Source organism: Pogoniulus pusillus, chromosome 13 (genome assembly GCF_015220805.1).
Source record: "Pogoniulus pusillus isolate bPogPus1 chromosome 13, bPogPus1.pri, whole genome shotgun sequence".
Lineage (NCBI taxonomy): Eukaryota > Metazoa > Chordata > Aves > Piciformes > Lybiidae > Pogoniulus > Pogoniulus pusillus.
Genome location: NC_087276.1, coordinates 25,941,069 through 25,960,763, shown reverse-complemented (window position 1 = coordinate 25,960,763; position 19,695 = coordinate 25,941,069). Strand labels below are relative to the sequence as shown.

Genomic DNA, 19,695 nt, shown 5'->3' with positions numbered 1-19,695 from the left:
GACTACCATGATAACCATTCTTCTAATGAGGAGCCTCTAGTGAGAGGATTTCTGGGTTCTTGCTGCATGAACACATTTTAAGCAAGAAAAAGCAGTTAGGCCTTTATAAAAAAAACTTGTAAGGGTTAGAGGAAGTGCAAAAGAAGGCACTTGGTGCAGTTCAATGGTTTCACTGTTTGCTTATTTTAGGCGCTTGCAATGACACCCCACTGCTCTTCAGGGAATTTTTTCCAGGTCAATTCCAACATAACACTTCAACAGCAGCAGAATTAGCATTGTCTATCTCTTACCCTCGCTTTCTCTGTGACCTTGGACACTTATGACAGAACCTGCAAAATCTACAGAAAGGGGGACTGCACTGAGAGCTGTGATCCCCAGAGCTTTAAAGAAAGTTTCTCTGAATATCAACTGATTCTTACTTCAGATTAATAACCAGGGAGGATGCATGATGAATGGATGGTATGACTCTTGCAACTGAGAAATTGAAGGATAGCTGGGAAACAAAAGTTAACTCCATGTGGGTAGCATGGTGGCAGGAGCAATGGGAGCCACAGCCTTTATCCTCAAGTGCCTCTAAAGGGGAAAGCACTAGTCAAACTTTATACTCAGCTCCATTCATCTTAGCTGTCTTTGAGGAGACTGAACAGCTGACCCATCATTTGACCTACTGAATTGTAATTGGAAATACATGTCTCTGGTTAATTTTCTGTAGGGATATATGTTCTATAGGGATATTTGGTCCTAAATGTAAGGACAGTCAGGATAGACATTCTGCATTTAAATATCTCAGGTATTCCACAGAAGGAGAATAAATTTATACCTAAATCAAGATAAATCTGATTCTAAATAGCTTAGACCTCATTCTTACTGCCGGATACATGGGTGCAAAATGGATTGTAAGAGGCTGCATACCACGGTTCTGTTGGATTCCACTGAATCTCTCTCTCAGTATGTAAACCTACCCTCCACTGATGTCAATGGCTATGAAATCAAAAGACAGCAATGACTCAGAAGAATTAGTTGTTATTATTATCTGCAGATATTAAACCTGCTGCAGTTCTCATGTTCTTCAGAAAATACTCTGTTTACACACACATAGCTAACAGAAACTATAATGCTAGCCCTAACCCTAATCCAAACCCAAACTTGAACCCAAACCCTATCCCAAACAATCCTAACCATAATCCCTAACCCCTAATATTAACCCTAACCCTAAACCTTACCCTAAACCTAACCCTAACACAACATACTTTGATATATGGTTAATAATACAGCTCCAAGACAATTGAGCAAGCATTTCTCTTTCTATGTGCCTCCATGATGATAACAGTGAGTTGGCCTTGGTATAAATGCTGAGGTTCTAACTGGAATGGCCTATGTTTAAGTTTTCTTCAGTTTAGAGAGCTATTCTCACCCTGTGATCACTGTCACTGTTAGTACTAAAATCCCCCTGTTCATCTTTCCCTCATATTTAGAGAGAGTACAATGATGGTTACAATACTATGTAATAGTGTTCTAGCTCTTGCTTTTTTTTTTTCACTTATTTAATCTTCTTGCCTCAAAATGTCTTTCTGAAGGATGCAGAATGAACAATGGAAACATCATTCAATCCAGCTTCCATAGAAAGATTATTTGACTTTGTACCACTGTCACTTTTAACGGGTTGATGTCACTAAATGTAATAAATTCCATCAAACAGTTGGACCTTAGCCACAGAAAAGTGTTATGAAAATGAATGATACAGCACATGTCATTCATATATCAGTGTAGGAAGAATCATTGTTTTCCACTCTACAAAATGCCCAAGGCTAAACATAACATCAGACTTCCTATTCCGGGAAGGACATCAGACGGAGATTTTCAGTGCATGAGAAAACTGGACAACATGGTCAAACCAGGCAACTTATCCAAATCTATATGTTTATAAAGAAGCATGCTTCTAAGTCCATTCTTTCTCTTCATAAACATCATCAACCTGTTCTTCACACAAAATCAGGAAGCCAAGCATTGCCCTAATTACACAAATACAGACTCAAACAGCTTTGTTTCCTTGTTTAGCTGAGGTCAGTGGGAGCACAAGGATAAACTAGGTTAAAACTAAGCCTTCAAAATGATGTTAGATTCTATCCCAATGCATAAAAAAAATCATAAGGAGTAACTCTCCTCTTGGGAAATTATTATAACACATACTTTCAAAAAATACATTAGAAATGGACATGCAGCTTATTATCTACAGTTGTTTTTCTTCAGATTTGAATAGTATATAAACCCATTAAATAGTCTCAGGCATGCTCTGCATTGCAAAGTATGGATCCATTCTATTTTACCACATCTAAGCTATACTGCTGTGCTTGGCCATTTTTGTGTCAGTAAAATATTTACAAGTAAGAAAATTGTAAACACCAAATTATGGCCAGAATAACAGGTACATCATCTGAGTTGCATACAAACACTTTATGTAACGCGTTTATGCCACGTATCTCCTTGTTCCACACTGGAGGAGGGTTAGAGGAAAGAGACGTGGTGTTATCTTGATGTACAAAGAACTCAGCTGCATCATCTGAAGGAACTGCTTAAGCAATTAAGAAATGAAATTATTTTTACAGAAGAAGGTCAAAACATTCAAGCAGTCAAAATTCTGGGAGTTCTTCTTTGTGGTTTCTTAAACTGGGAAAAATGATCTTAAATAAATGCCTTCCATTTCTTTGCAATGAAATCACCAAAAGATATAAATAAACTATTCTAAATAAAGTTCAGACTGACTGCAGCATTAGATATGTCTACTAATGTATGTGACTGTCAGCCAAAATAAATTAACCTCCAATAGAAGTCATTTTCATAAAATTAATTATTCCAATGTCAGCTAAAAGAGACAGGTGCACTCTCACTGCTACTTCAAGCAGAGTTTGCAATGAAGTTCCCAATTGGGTTGCAGTTTGAAAACCTGAAGAATAGATCTATATTAGAAGATTTTCTTTCATTGCTCTTTTTAGGCTATGAATTTTGTTGGTTCAGGCAAGAAAAATAAAGGATTGTTGAGCAATTTATAGGTAGTACAATTTGTTGTAAAAATATAAGAGAAACTGAATGAGGAAGGAGCAACACTAAGCCTCATGGACTAGAATGTGGAACTGAGATACTGGCAAGCACCCATTACTCACCTTGGGGATTTGGCTTTCGCCACTTCTGAAAATTTGCCCAAATTTACTTGCTGTAAATCTTTGAAAAATGAGTTTGTATAGCTCACTGGAGACTTCAATTTTAGCTGCCAATGCCTGCAAGATTCAATCTACATTAAGAATAATTCAGTTGGAAGGGACCTACGACAATCATTTAATCCAACTGATGCATTAAACACTCTACAGTCAAACCTAATTGGACTTCCCAATGCAGTTGAGCTCTTGGCTGCTATGAACTGCCTGCATCTAAGTTCAGGCAGAAATGCTTATCCAGAGCTGGCATGGGAATTTCTGCACACCAAGTTACTGTGCTACCCAGACATGCTCTAAGCAAGTGTGACCACTCTGCTGTGCTGAACGGAGCATGAAGCCCATGGGGAAAAAGCAGCAGGCATGTAGCTGAAGTCTGTATTTTGTAAAGCACAGAGCAGACATATGGATAACTATTAATTATAGAGAAGCAGGTCATAGTTTCACAGTTAAGATGGAGTTGTATTTTGCAGTTGTTAGAAGGATTCCAACTGCTTACTACATTTAAAAGGTGAATTCTTTTAAAATATGCAAGTAAACGAATTTGTTATTTTCTGAAGTAAAACTGACTGAAAACCACTGAAAATTGAATTCCACATTAAAATGTAACTTAGACTGTACACACCTGTTGTTAAATTGCAGTTGAAGCTTCAGACTCTCAGAGAGGAATTTCAACTATAACATCCAGCATTATAAATCTCAGCATTAGTAACAGTAAAGATCAGACCCAAATCAAATCCAAATGTGCTAAGATCTGGACATGAATTGCCTCAGTGCTGTTGCTGTGGCAGCAATGGAATGCTGCAGAAGACAGCTGGGAACCATACATCAATACCTGAGGTGGTGACAGTCCAAGCTAAAACAATAGTATGGGGCTCTGCAGAACTGGAAGAGACCATTTCAGGTCCTCAGCTATTTCTGGTTTCACAGCTGTCTTAGCCTTCCCTGTTCTTCGTTCTAATACATGCTGCAGGCATGCCCTGACATGGAAGACACTATATTAGATAGAAAAAGAAGGCTTACAACTTGGCTTTATCTAAACTAGTGCTACAAACATACAAACCTGTTTTTATTGTAATTAAGTACTTAATGCAGAGATTCTTCTTTGTTGCTTGCTAGAGTGCCAATGCTGTTTCCTAGCACTCTGGAGCAGGCTGCAAAACTCTAGATATATTTCCCCCTTTGTTGGCATTCCTAAGTTTCAGTGAATGGTGCTGCCAACAGGCTACACAGTCCTCTAACTGCTTCCATGCCTCTTAGATCAATTCAAGTCCAAACACACTAATGTAATTTTCTAGGTTTGTAATTCTTGTTTCTGGAATAACTATTACATTTCCCTGACATAAATAAGTACCTCTCTCTGTGTGTACTTTAAGGAAGGCAATATGTATTCTCAAACTTATTTCCTTCCTGGCTTAATGTTTATTACAGGGAGGGAAACAACGATTACTTGATTAACATAATGACAGCTTGCAAGGGATAGCCATAAGCTAGTTGTGAAGAGGCCTGGCCCAACAGTAATTTGTATATAGGAATACATATTAACTGTATGGGTAGGGAAAAATCTAAGCGCCCTAGGCAAGGCTTTGCCATGGAATAAAGATCCATCTCCTTCTGCACAGAAATACAATAGTTTCCCAACATCACAACATTCCAAGAGAGAATTCGAGCACATACTATTCAATTTTACAAAACTGGTGAATTGTGCACTTGAGACAGTAAATATGGACAGCATGATAGACAGACTTTTCATTCCAGCAAAATTATTTCTTGTTGATATTCTGTGTCCATGATGCATCCAAATAGCTGCCTTGGGGCAAGACCCCAGTGCAATCAAGCTGTCAAGTTTAACATAGACATTCAATGAGAATAACTTTAATAAATAAATTAAAGATCATCACTACTTGCAGAGTAGGCTATTCACTATTTTACAGGCTGTTCAGGCACTTTTTATCTCTGAAATAGCGGGTTGCCATCAGATATATAGAGGGTTAGTTTCATCACCAGCAGGATAAACAAAAGAATGGTGCTTAGCCTTTAAATCCCTTCTGTGTCTATGCCCTGACAAATTCAAGGCAGAATGAATTAGCCGTACTGTCAGTATACTAGATGGAGTATGAGTCTTGTCAATTTGTTGGACTAAACTACTCTCTTCAAACAGAGCTCAGAATAACAGCTTCAGTTTCCTTCATGCAACTTCCTCCTTTATTATCTGGAGAATAGAAAAAGGATTTGGGGAAACTTAGCAAAGTTTCAGGCCACAAAAAATATTTTTCCTTATTTTAAAGCATATACATGATGCTCTTAATTAATTTGCATCCCAAAGAGTTAAAATTATTTAAAAGAAATAGTGTTGGCTTCTGCTTTCTTTCTGCCTAAGCTGATACAACTTAATAGGAAATAAAATGTTATTTACCAAGAGAGTCTTTGTATTTCTTGGCTGCCATAATTCTGAAGCAACAAATATATAGCTGTATTGTATTTCTCAGAGGAGAACAAAGACTTGAACTGTAAATGGCATGTAAGAATTTCCCGACAGTAGGGATTTTGGGTTTGTTGTTTTTCTAGGTGAGAAAATACAGACAGAAAATAGCAATAAAGTTTGTTTTCTAGAGCAAAACATGAAGTCAACTTCCCAAAGCACGTGCCAAATGAGCTTTCAGTCATTTGGATGCTGTTATGGGAACTACAAAATTAAAGACCTGATAATTGCAGGTATCAGGCTTTTGGGATATTTTCCTCTAAATTAATTTTGGTTGGTCACTCCTCTTACTTGATAGAGAGGTCACATCCATTCCTTTCCATGAGCTGCAAACCATAGCTTATACTTGACCACAATAACTAATGTAAAACCTCATTTCTTCTCTGTGATACTGTCAAAACATTTTCATTCTAGGCTTGAACACAGCTGCTAAACAACCTGCCTTTTTTCCCCCTCTTGTTCTGAAATTAGAATAGTCTATGTCAAAATGACTGTCTAGCAATTAAGCCATTACTCAACATCAGTAAAACTGCAAGAATCAGATCCTTAGTATCTCTATTTGAGGCATGAATTTGAATGAAGAGGAATAAAAGAAGCAACAGTTCAACAAAACTGCTGATCACATGCTTAACTTTAAACTTGTACTTAATTACTGCGTGGCACATAGGCCACCAAAACTATAAGCAAGGCTTATTCTACAGCAATATCCAGTTTACAAATGAGTGCCCTACACAAATCAAATTACAGTGAGAGGCAGTCATAGTAAAACACAGGCAATATAGAGTTTAATTAAAACAAGTCTCTAATGATGTCATCAGTAAACCACAGTTTGTGCTTTGTAAATAGCAATTACTCCACAACTGCAGAACTATTAATGTAATCCTCTTTATCTGTCCATCAGTATAAAGCTTTCCTGTTCAGGTAGTGCATATGAGTCCACCATGGCTTCAAACAGCATAAACATGACAGGGTTAATACAGCTGAGTGTCAATACATAAGGCTTTAATGGTGACATTTGTATTGAAGGAGAAGTGTGCCTGAGAGTAACAAATTGTTACCCTACGGCCAGCCGTTAAGGGATTCTTACTAAACGCAAAATCTGAATTAAAGACTATATTCACAAAAAAAGTCTGGCATTGCAGTGCTCAGCTGCTTTACTTACCAGAAACCAGCAGAATCCATAACTGCATGCTGGCTGCTTCAATCACTTAAACAATGCTCAGAAGAAAATCAAGCACTTCAGCAAGGAATTTTGGACGACCAATGAGTTGAGAGGTTAAGCACCAAACCTAGCCTGTTCAAAATATTAAGGAAAGGAGTGTCATAAATCTCATCTCTTTCCAAGTTTTAGACTTTTAATTGCAGATTCCAGAATATGCTTATCTTGCTTTAGGATTTATAGCCTACAGTATTTTCCAAGCCTAACTGCTATTCCTTTAAAAAAAAAAAGAGAGAGAGAAGAAATGCCACTGCTTTTCTTTTAAAAGGTGTCTTGCAAAAATTGGTCAGTGCAATGCATCGGGGTAGATCAACACAATTAAATCAGTAATGCTGAGGATTCAACATCTACACATTTCACACATAATTATTTTAGCCTTGTCTGATCCAATTAATTGAACACTTAAGCATCTTTTTAGGTTTTTGTGTTTTATCTGAAATCAGTCCAGTTCATGTGAACTAAGACTACCCCATAATGAAACCGAAAACATGCTAACTATGGACACCTGGTGGTTTCACTTCAAAATCCCACTCCTGATTCAACTTAAAATGCTACTGGAAAGAGATACCCACAGCACCACAAACTAATGGGTGAAGCACCCGCAGAAGGACTAGCCTGAAGAAATCCAAACATTTAACATTCCAGGATTTTTTTGGTGTGGCATTTTTCTTTGCTTTTGAAGCTACACAACTTTATAAAAAATGATCAATCCTGTTAGAGAGGACAAAAAGGAGCAGGATTCTGTAACTTTGCTACAGAATTTGGCATTAGTTTGGGTGCTGGATTTGGAATTCCAACCTCTGTTTCAAGGAATGTTTATGAATTTCATTCAATAAATATTTAAATTCAAGAAGCAGCCTGTGGAGGTGTGAAATTGTCCCATGTCAAGAAGATCAAGAAAGATCCTGATCAAGCTCAAGAGTGACAACTTCCAGGCATACAAAAGAAACCCTAACTTGAAAATGTCGTGCAGATCTTACTGCAGAAACCTCATGCACCTGAAGCCACACTTTGGAAGACCACACTTCAGAACTGGGGGAAATTGAAACTGGGAAAACCAATTAATATAGAATTTATTAGCCTACAAGTTATCTGAGGCTACACTCTTTATTTCACATTTGTGCATGGTTATATCTCCTCTTCTAGTTGCATGACATCCTAGAAGGTAACGGAGCATGAACTGTCCTTTCATTGCAGCGTTTTTATGTTGGTGAGACTCCACTGATATTAGTGGAGTCCAATGAAATTTCATTGGCAAATAAAATGGAGAATAAGGTCTGGAATGGTAAAGTCCTGGGCCAGCTGCTTTGAATGAACTTGTCAGAACAACTGAAATCCCTATTAATTGCGTGAGAAAATTTAAGACAATCATACACCAAAAATAAATACAGGCCAGTTTCTTCTACTTTGATCACATGGTAAATACAGAGTAAGGACCAGTTGTAGAAGGAACAACCCAAAGCACACAGCATAGCAGAATTCTTATTAATTGCTATTACCTTTAAACTAGTATTGATTCCAAATGTTTAAATACATTGAGACACGCCTATGGATGAAAACTTGCTGATGATCTGTATGTGTGCACAAGTGTACAAGCTTCATCCTCTGCTAATTTTGTGTCTAATTAATGCAAAACTTGCAAACCCATATTTTATAATTAAAGTTCTTTGTCATTAGAGGAATACTGCTAAGACACTTCACAAATATGTCCAATTTCATCTGCACAGAATGACAGACTATAAACAGCACATTAAGCAACTTGAAAATCATTTGGGAAAAAGCTCAGAACTTAATTACAGAGTTCAAATTATTGAAATTGCTCATGCCAGTGTTAAAAAAAATACAACAACCAAAAAACCACAAACCACCACACAAAACCCAAGAAACTGTCCAATAGAAATTATTGACCTGATCTTGTAAAGCTAATCCAAGAAATACAATTTGTCTTGAGGCTTGTCTTAAGAAAGTAGTAATTTAAAACTGTGCTGGTCCCCAATAAGTAAGGCTCCAAGACAGTTTTGATCCATTGATGAATTCTTCCTAATATGTTCCCTGAGGTACAGTTTCCCTAAACCTATCAGACATTTACAGTCTTTCAGGATGTGCTGCCTGAGATGCTCTATCACACTGTATTAACTTGACAAGGTAATGCAGTGCTATCTTTTCTTTTCATAGAAAGAAGGATGTTTGACCTTGGAACTACTAACAACAGTTTATTACCCCTAACCTTACTAGAGGGACATCCTGGTATACCACTGAGAAATATTACACACGATACATGTAAGACACATGCAGAAAGCTGGGGAGGGGGTATTCAGGACAAGATCCCAGATCTACTAAAACTCACAATATTGTTTCTACCTAATACCCAGTTATCCAAAGAAAGGCAAAACAAAACAAGAGTGCCCCATAATGATCTAGCCATTCATAAAGCAGTTAACAGAAGACACAACAATTCCCATTTCTTGCTTAGTGGCTTCTATATGCTGTCCCTATCAGCATGGAGTCATGGTACTAATGCCTCTTGCAATCATAAATGATCTTGAGCCTCAGATACAATTACTCTTCTTCCACTGTACATACTTAACATGTTTGTGGTGATAAAACAGGCTCCAGGCCCTCCCCCTTTACTCTGCATAAGCCTCTGGAAGAGTACCTTGAGTATTATAGCATTGATATAACGATCACTGCTACACTGAGCAGAGTTTTAAACCCTCCCATGCAACAGATTTTGTGAGTTTATGCATCACAGTAAGCTTCCAGGAATAAGAGTTATTTGTGCATTAATCTTCATCTTAATAACTCCTTTGCTCCAAATAAATTAGCTATACTTAGCTGTGTCATAAGACGATATACTGCAATGTGCTAGAGGGAAAGCTTCTCTTTCATTTTTCTTTTACAGAATTACTCTTCACTTAAATGTTTATCAGAGAGCCAATGCAAAGTGTAACTAGTCAGCGCAGGAGTGTGACTAAAACAAGGGTTCTTTTCTACCCGTTTGATGTTCCTCTAGGGATATATTTGTGTACATTACTTAAAAATATATAGTTAAGTAGCTAAAAATAGAATAATTAAAAATACTTTGTAATTGAAAAAATCTACATCTGTAGTATTTTAAGTAGCAATTTAAAATGCATTGTTCTTTTTTTCCCTGAGTTTTTTATAATCAGCTATGCTACAGCATTTTAAAAGATCTCTTTTAATGAATTTTTGCTGAAATAATGAATGCTAAGTGACTGTAAGCCCCTGTGACTTGTTAGCAAGATCAACCAATAACAGTAAGCAAGGCACAATGTCTCCAACTACAGCACCAATTTCTGCTCTAGGTGACATTCACTGAAACTAGGGGAGTCTACTTAAATTAAATCCTGCAGAGATATTCATCTGCTGGAAGTTAAGCATGTGTATATTACTGCTGTAATACATAGGATTTGCCCCTTGCCTGAAGTTGAACATATAAGCTAAGCCCCTGCAGTGTTAAAGCTTTATTCTGAATTTATACCATTATGACAAAGGGTAGAATTAGTCTCAATATTATTTAGACCAGATGCATATAGTGAAAGGAGAAAGACCACATCTATGAAAGCTTTTCTTAATCTAAGCAACTCCCTGAGACTTCAAACACCCAGAGCAGGATTCAGACTCCATCCAGGTATCGAAATGATTAAAGCTACTCATATTGTAAAAAATTAATTATGACTGAATGAAAGAACTCTCAGAACATATGGGTCTGAGATTCACCAACATCCAAGGCCAATTTATTTTATATTAATCTGTGTTTGTAAGATGTCCAAGCTGTTGTGGAAATATATTTTTTTTTAAGGATGACTTCAAGAGTTGAGAAAGAAAAAGCAGGATGCAGGCACTGTGCAAAGAATGCCAGAAAGCAAAGTTTCTCTTGTCCAATAAGAGAAACACGGAGGCTCCAAGATAGCTTCCTTCCCCCACCCTCCCAATAGATTTACAGATAAATTTGACTGGAAATATGTTTGTTTGCTTTTAAGATTTACTTGTAAGTATCCTTCCTTGCTGACTTTGTTCTTGTCCCCAAAGCAACAATCTGAGAAGAGTCTGGTTCCATCCTCCTGACACTTGCCCTTTAGATATTTGTAAGCATTAATGAGATCCTGCTCAGTCTGCTCTTCTCCAGGCCAAACAGCTCCAGCTCTCTCAGCCTTTCCTTGCAAGGTAAGCTTGTTTGGTATCTGTTTTCTGCAAAAATCCTATCGATCTTCACTGATCGTTAATTCTGTTTCTTACCAGTCTTTTGGTACATGAAAACTCATCTTTGGTTAGCATATCTGGGATTACTTGTCACAGTTTCATAGATGTTGAGGCTCCTCTATAAGACTATCATGAACAGCAAAACAAACTAGTCATTATTCTGATCTTAGGTAGTGTGTGATCTGGAATCTACTGTAGTTCTGGGAAAAATAGTTACATTGATTTCCATGGGGTTTTTTTCACCTAACTGGTATAAATCGGATGTAACACTATCCATATTTGCAGAGTTGCATCAGTTCTACTAACAAGCCAGATCAGAATTAAGTTCTGTTTCTTTGAGCCTTGCTTTATGTTGCTGTTAAGGCAACAGGAGTCCTGCCCTGATTACTGAGTGCTTTATATAGCATGTCATCTCACCTTGCAGTTTGTACTTACATTTTCCTCTTGTACCCATGAGAGCGCTGTGGAGCTGCTCCCAAAGGAAGGTCATATTATAGTCATCTTGGAATACTTAAAAACGGATGACATGCATACAAAGTTAGGAATGAGATCAGATTTAAATATTAATGTGAAGATTTACAGAGCTTTTCACAATATATTCATTTTTCATTAAAAAAGGCCAAAAATCTGTGGCATTACTGTACTGCAACTGCCACTCTGTTTAAGTTTCATGAAGTTTTCCATATCTTGCTAATTACTAAAACAAAGATCTCAAATCTTTTGCTGTCCCTAAATCCTGTATTGTTAGACTCATATGTATGTATAAAACAACTACAAGAGTCAGATCACATTGTAACTCACTAACAATTATTTTAAGAGTGTATTTACATTCATCTCATATAAGCATAGTGGGTTTTTTTCCATTACTGTGAATTATTTACATCAGAAGTGTTGATTCATGAGTCTTAGGTTTCATCAAACTTGACCTATGTGAAATGCATGCATCTGATCTAGTTCTCTGAACTATTGATTTTTCTGCATCCATCTGTCTCACACTCACTCTGCTCTGAGTACTCTCTGAAGAATAATGCTGGCATCTGTTTTAAGTATAAGCATTCCAAATTACTGCATAGATGCATTACAAAGTGGTTAAGAAAAATCAGTGGCTTCTATGTAAATAACCACAAAACTTTGGCACTTTCTTTAAAACATTGTTTTACTTTTTTTTAAAATAAAGATTGCTTTATCTTATTTTTAATCCAGTATTTCTCTTTTACTTCAGCTACTGCAGTCAAAGCTAGCATAATATTCTTCTGCTGTTTAAATTTACCACTGAGGTGATCTCCTTTGTTGTGAGTGGTTTTGTCAAGAAATATGCACTTAATCTTGTGTTTACTACTGAAAAGTCAGAGTTTGAATCTGAACCAAGTAAAAAAGACCTTAGCATACATTAAACACATTTTCACAGCTCTTCTAAAAATGGTGCAAGAGTGTCATCCAAGTGGATTGCTTAGAAAATATTTCAGATTAGCCTTTTAAAATAACATTTAATTGCTATGGAAATTAAGATAACATTTCTGTAATTAGTATGCATTCTACCCTTCAGAGCACAGAACAGCAATAATAACCTTGAGCTAAAGCTATGAGAATGGTAGAATGTACAGCCTGGATTTCAACAAAATTAAATTCTGTTCACAGAATCATGATAAGAGACCTGTGGAAAAAAAAGCTCTTCAGTGTTAATCTGGACCCTTGTCCCATCTTGAACAGATTCAAAGATAGAATATAATTGCTTTTGATCACCTTAAAATGAAAAAAAAGCTCCTAAGGAAAGGAAGAATCACAGCACTAAGAAGAACCAGTCTTGAAAAGCAGCAAAGCACTGATTAGATACCAGCTGAATTATAGACAGTCAAGAGAAGAGGTGAGTTGACGTACACAAGGAAGCAGCCAAGGAGAACAGTGGTGACAAATCATTTTATCTGCTAAAGATAGGAACCTGCTGGAGAAGATTCTCTGCACCAAATAACTGGGCAGAAATATTCTGGGGCAACTTTGATTTTATGCCAGAATAGCAGTGCTTGTTAAAAGCAGCTGGCACACTGACTCACTCATGGTAACCTTCTTACTTCATCTCCCTGAACTGACAGAGTCTGGTCCATTTTTTATTTTTCCAGACTGGAGTTATGGTATCTAAGCCTGACGTCTCAACTGCAGTCATCAATATATCTGGAAAATTCTTGGATACACAAGTGTGGAATCCCAAAAGATTAATAAAGCCAAAGTGACATTAAAAGACAAACAACAGTCTCATTATGGCAGAAAACTCTCTGTTGAAGTCCTCATAGTGGCAGATTTTTCTGGATTTGTATCTTAATTTCAAACACTACTAATCAATACCTTTTCATGTCCCATGGAGAAAAAATAATTTGTAACTACAGTAGTCAGTGCTACAATCACTGTAAATACCCCTCTAGGTCTTATTTAAGGCTTACTTTCTCATTTCATGACCCGCTTACTTTGCATGATGGGCAAATTGTAGACTGTGACAGCAGTAATGTCACTGAGATGTTCAGTTATATCCCCTTCGGTAAGTGTAATTGCTCAAGCCCTTGTGGTAATTGTTCTCATCTTCCTCCTTGTTATCTGTTTATCACAGTGCAATAAATGAGATTTTCCTGTAAGGTTATTCCACTAGAATCATGTCAATCATGCAGGATTGTAATAATGAAGTACCTCACCACATCTATTATGCTGCATTTCTCAGTGAATTACAGTCTCAAGAATATGCTATTTTTGGACTATGATCTGCATGTATACATTTAACATGGTTCTTCACTAATAATGTAATCTCATCACAAAAGCTCAACAGATGTCTTTGCTTACTTAAGACAAGTTGTTTATACTGCACCTGAAAATAACCTCTGTACTTCACAGAGTCTTCTATGACACTGTTGAGGGGGTGCAAGAATCTCATTTAAGTCTTCATAAGATCTTTGTGCTGAAGCAAATGGAAGACAATAATTGGTTTACTAACCATTGAACTAGTATCCTCTCTGGGTGGAACTACAGTCACATTAAAGCATCTTAGCACCATAAGATCAGGAAATTAAGAAACAGGACTCACACTAGACCTTGCTTGGTATACAATGAGTTCAGGGTTGTTTTTTTTTTTTCTTTTAAATATGGAAACTGTGCTTTGCAAAATGGAGAATACCATGAGATCAAAACTCATTTCAAAGTGCTTAACATTTTATATTCTACCTGAAACACAACCTGCAGAAGCAGTACTTTTTAAAGCTGCAGATGGGGTTTGGTTCAGTTAAAAAAACAAAAGGCAAGCAGCTACCACCACACTCCCTCTAGTCTAATGGTATCCTCTGAAAGTCTTCTACCCAGTGTGATCAAGTGTAAGCTGATGCATTAATGCATTTCAGTAGTAAATTTCAGTTGCAATTTAGTAGGTTCCCTCTGTACTTATGGTTTCAGGTTCTGCTTTATTTGTTTTTTCACTGATCAGCTGGAAGGTTCAGAAAGTTACCATGATGGCACTCATAAGTAAAAGGTTAGGTACAGACGAAAGATTTAGTCTTTGTCCAAAGTCCTCCCTACTATTTATGGGGCCATTTCAGACATTCCTCAAAGTGCCCAGGTCACTAATGCCTGAGGCGTCATCTGAATCATGAAAGGGCAATCCCTGCAACCCATGGCTGGATAGCCAGACTGGCTGGTGTTTGAAGACACTGACTTCTTAAAATAAGATCTCTCTCTACGCTCTAGCCAAACTTGTCTGGAGGAGAATCATTACAGCCCCTGTAGTCTTCCTGTGGGAGGCTCTAAGAGTGTTTTCAAATGCCTACATTTCAAAAACGCAGAACCTGTTGTCTTGATCCTTTATGTTACTTCGCTAACTCTTTACTCCATAAAACACAGCAGGGCAACTTGGCGAGGTCATTGTGAATGTCTTCTAATAGCTAAATAGGAAAGTCTATTGTACGTTGGGATAATTCAGAAACTACACTAGCCCCTTCTCCTAACTGCACACACATTGTCCATAGCAGCTTTACTGTATTTGAACATAAACACAGCTGTGCTACAGCTCTATCAGGGTATCTTCAGACTTGTAAAAGCTGTGAAGCATTCAAATATATTCATCCTCTCCCTTAACTTCTACCACTGTGCCTTAGAACTGTACCTTGTCTGTTCCTGGACTCCCAAGCACAATCCTATTAAACAGCAAATGAAGGAATTTAACTTTGAATTTGCTAGCATTTCTGAATTTAAAATCAGACCTAAGAGGTATATAAATCCAATTCTAATTTCTTTTATGTAAATTCAAACCACATGGAGAAAGCAAAAATCTCTCATTCTATTTGTTTTTTGAGCTTTATAACTGACACCATATTAAGTTATTTAAGCCCAGTAAAATTTAATGGGAGTTATTTTTGTTCTTGCAACAGTGTTCACTGCAGAAGATACTTCCAGAAGTGGGGTGAAGTCATTGTTTAATGCCTCCCCTGAGACTTCCAAGCTATGTAATGTGATATTTTTTGTCTTCTCTTCCAATGTTTCTTATTGATGTAGAAGCATATTTACACCATAAAAGCAAAGCAGCTGGCTAGTGACCCACGGGAATATACCCATGTTAAGGAAGATTTTAGGCCCTCCCAGTAGTTTACTGCATTCAGGATGATTTAGTAAGCTGAAAAACGATCCTGTTTGAAAATACATTACTTTCTGCTCACATAGTCTTTGTCTTCTAAAGCTCTGCCCCCCTTGGGAGAAAAGTAAAGGCCATACAAAAATCTTCAGGGAGAACCATGTGGTAGTCAATGCACTTTAGTGGTGGTGGTTGCACTTTGTTTTCTAGTGAAGAAAAATGGAAGCATAGGAACAAACCACAAAATTGTGCTTTCAGGGTACCCACATTATCTATACTTTTAACAGGAAATTCTTCTATCCAAGGAAATATTAATTGTTCTACATTACTTACGATGAACATCTCACTAGAACATTAACTTCAAGGTTGCAGTAGTATATTATGATTTCATATGTTAAAGTGTGTGTCTCAAGGTTTCATTTGCAAAGGCTCTGATTTTTTTCTTTACCAGTTGCATTTTTCAGGTAAAGTCATCACCCAAGAAAGTGCACTAGTGGAAATACCACATAAATTAAGATTAATCAGTGACCTATTTATTGTTTGGTAGAAGAATGAATACAAGATAATTAATTGGCTTACAGGACTGAAATAGGCAAGCAAACCATAGCAATTACCTGCATGAAAAACTTCACAATCTACACTCCAGCTGGGTACCACCCACTGATGACTGTAAGCACCAGAGCCTGCATCAGGAGATGCAGCAGTTGTTTTCATCTAGTGTATCTCTCAAAATGGCATATAAAATGATTTCTACTGGAGAATGCTCTCTCTAAAGGGGTATAGGTAGCTCCAAATGCTAAAAAGAGTCAATAAACTATATCCTAGATGATATAAAGTCTTGTAAAATAAAACTAAAAATTAAGGTCATAAAATATTTGTGAGATACCCCTCTGGAAGTAGTTCCATGATTACATTTTCTTGACAAGAAAGCTGTCTTTCATTAAGTGGCCTGTCTTGAATAGTGAACCATTATATACCTTTTTCTTTTGTCTCAGGTCTCACCACTTACATAAAATGTTCCCTCATCCTGTACCAATTATATCAAATCACAGAATCATAGAATCAACCAAGTTGGAAGAGACCTCCAAGATCATCCAGTCCAACCTAGCACCCAGCCCTATCCACTCAACTAGACCATGGCACTAAGTGCCTCATCCAGCCCTTTTTGAACACCTCCAGAGACAGTGACTCCACCACCTCCCTGGGCAGCCCATTCCAATGCCAATCACTCTCTCTGACAAAATTTCCTCCTAACATCCAGCCTGTACCTCCCCCCATCACAACTTAAGACTGTGTCCCCTTGTTCTGTTGCTGGTTACCTGGCAGAAGAGACCAACCCCCACCTGGCCACAGCCTCCCTTCAGGTAGTTGTAGACAGCAATGAGGTCTGCCCTGAGCCTCCTCTTCTGCAGGCTGCACACCCCCAGCTCCCTCAGCCTCTCCTCACAGGGCTGTGCTCCAGGCCCCTCACCAGCATCATCACCCTTCTCTGGACACGTTCCAACATCTCTCCTTAATTGGGGAGCCCAGAACAAAGTCTGTGTCCTTAGAAGACTCATTGCATTTGCATCTCATTGCAGAACCCAGGTCATTAGGGAAAAACTCTTTAAACTAGTTTTCTTCACCTTTAAACAGAACTGACTAAATTGGTTCTTCCTTTATTCTAAAATTCCTGAAAACCCTTCTATCCTTTCTTATGTCTTTATGAGCATCAGATTATTATTTCTGCCTTTTCTGGTAGGAGAGTTTTTCTACTAGTCTTTTTTTCTGAGTGTTTTAACAGTTTAATTCCTCACTTGTCACATGCTTGCAGAAAAGCGAAGAAGCATATTCAAAAGCAAGACAGTAAAATGGTGAGATGTTTTTACTAGATATCAAGACTTTTGATTGTTTCCTTGGTGGGTTTTGTTTTGTTTTCTCCTGGTTATAACACTACTAAGCACAGTTATTGCAACCAAGGAAAAAAAAACCACTACAAATGTCCTCTCTGACTCTGTCAGAGAGACACCAGTCTTGTTAAAAATAAGGAAATAACAGGCTGAAAATATTTCACCCAGGATATGGAGTTGGCTACTACAAAAGATACTACCATATTTAAATAGCTTTTAAAAACCGAGGCGTGAAAGATGAGAACAGGTTAGTTTCCTTTTCTCATGTTTACACATTGAAAGTGCTAGAGGAAAACATGTCAATTTCAAAAGGAAACAAGCTTTCACTAACGTTAAACAAGGGAAAAGAAATTAGCACTCTGGTAGCATCTTGGGTTTGTAACTTAACAGTTTGACTCTTTCAGCGGACTTTAAACAATAACAACGTGATCACTGCAAATTACCTCCCTTAGAATGGGGAGTACCTAGGAGTTTCTTAGAGATCAAACTAAACTTGGAATCTTAAACTAAAATCTCCATTGGCAGCCCTATGCTCCTCTGTTAACAGGACTTAACAAAACCCAATCACCACACACACAATAAAACAGGCTTCCCATTTCCAGTTATTTCAGTCCCACTCAAAATTAGTAGTTAAAAAAAATGCTGCAGTAAATTAGCTAATATTAATGGCGCAGTGGGAGTTACAGACAGGTTGTTACTTCCTTGAGGTCATCTCTCCGTACAGTTGAGAACAATCTGGGTTCACTTAGCATTGTTCTCAAAACGGACACATTGAGGAAAAATCGTAAGCACTGGGTCCTGATAGCTGCAGATAATTGCTCATGCGGTCTACACACAGAAAAAGGAACAGTGTGGTGCAAGAGATGCAACAGAATCACCATTTACACTGTATTGACCACAAGGAAGAGATGGCTGTTCAAGTACATCTTGTATCTTGTAGTTACCAGGAAAAGGTGACAGAACAGGGGAAGAATTTCAGTACAGCAACCTCTTGAGCATCGGAGCAACATGCTTTGCCACATAGGAAAGAGCAGAAAATGGATGTTGCAAACCTTAACCATGTGTTAGATACTAGAAGCAGGCATCACTGTAGGTGAGAATCTGGTGGGCAAGATTTACCAGTGAGACACAAAGCCAGAGTCAAGAGACAAACCTGACTGGTGCTTCTTGTGAATGTAATGGCTTGCACAGAAGTGGGTAGAGCAGAGGTGCTTGTGGTACATGCACCAATCACCACAGCACTAACAAATGTTGTCACCTGTACTGGGGTGGTGCGGAAACAGCGAAGGAGCTTTATCATTTTTATGCCTTAAAATATCAAAGGCATGAGGGGAAAAAACCGGTTCTTTCTTGAATAATATACCTCCATCAGAAACCTGTAATGCCAGCCGTTAATAAACCCAAAACTGACCTTGATTCCATGTGATAATTTACTGCGTTCGCCCGCGTAACTCTATCGTAAGAAACAGTTTGTCAAAGAGGAAGAGCGAGCAGAAGCTCGCTGCCAGTCTTCAACTCAACACTCCCTAAACTCATTCAGTAGTACCACCGCACCAAGCTCAGAAACTTTGCAGCCCTGCCAGCCTCGCAGGCTGAATTACACACACCACACAAAGGACAGGAGTTTGGGGGGGTGGGGGTGTTAATTCGTACCTCCGGGCTCCCTGGTTTTATCATACACCTCCTAACTTCCCTCGCTCGCTAACAAAAAGAATAGCTGCTGGGAACGCACAACCCGAGGCAACCGCACCCCAGCCTTCCTGGGCGTGCCTGGCGTGCCCCCTGCCAGCAGCAGTCGCCGCCGCCAAGACAGCGACAGCAGCAGAGGCTGCGGCGCCTCACAAGCCTAGGGGGCGCCGCGAGCGCGGGAGAGCGTTCGGCGCGGCGCGCACGCGCGCGGAGCGGGCTCCCCCCGGGGCCGCGTCCGCAGCTCGGGCCGGCGGGCGCGCGGCCGGTAGCCATCGCGGCAGCGGCGAACGAGGGCCCTCTCGCCGCGCGCGACCGCGGCTGCCACGCGCGGCCGCCCCACACCGCCTCGGCCTCCGCGCGCGCGCCTGCCGCCCAATCAGCGG

At 38.6% G+C, this 19,695-nt stretch overlaps 1 long non-coding RNA gene across 1 annotated transcript; it reads right to left on the bottom strand.

Annotated features, from left to right (window-relative positions):
• Positions 1-1,653: 1,653 nt before the first annotated feature.
• Positions 1,654-19,456, bottom strand: LOC135180351 (uncharacterized). Its single transcript, XR_010304405.1, has 4 exons — positions 19,277-19,456; positions 6,854-6,985; positions 3,162-3,275; positions 1,654-2,569 (listed from the first exon to the last, which is right to left on the bottom strand). It is a non-coding gene; the product is annotated as an uncharacterized LOC135180351 (long non-coding RNA).
• Positions 19,457-19,695: the final 239 nt, after the last annotated feature.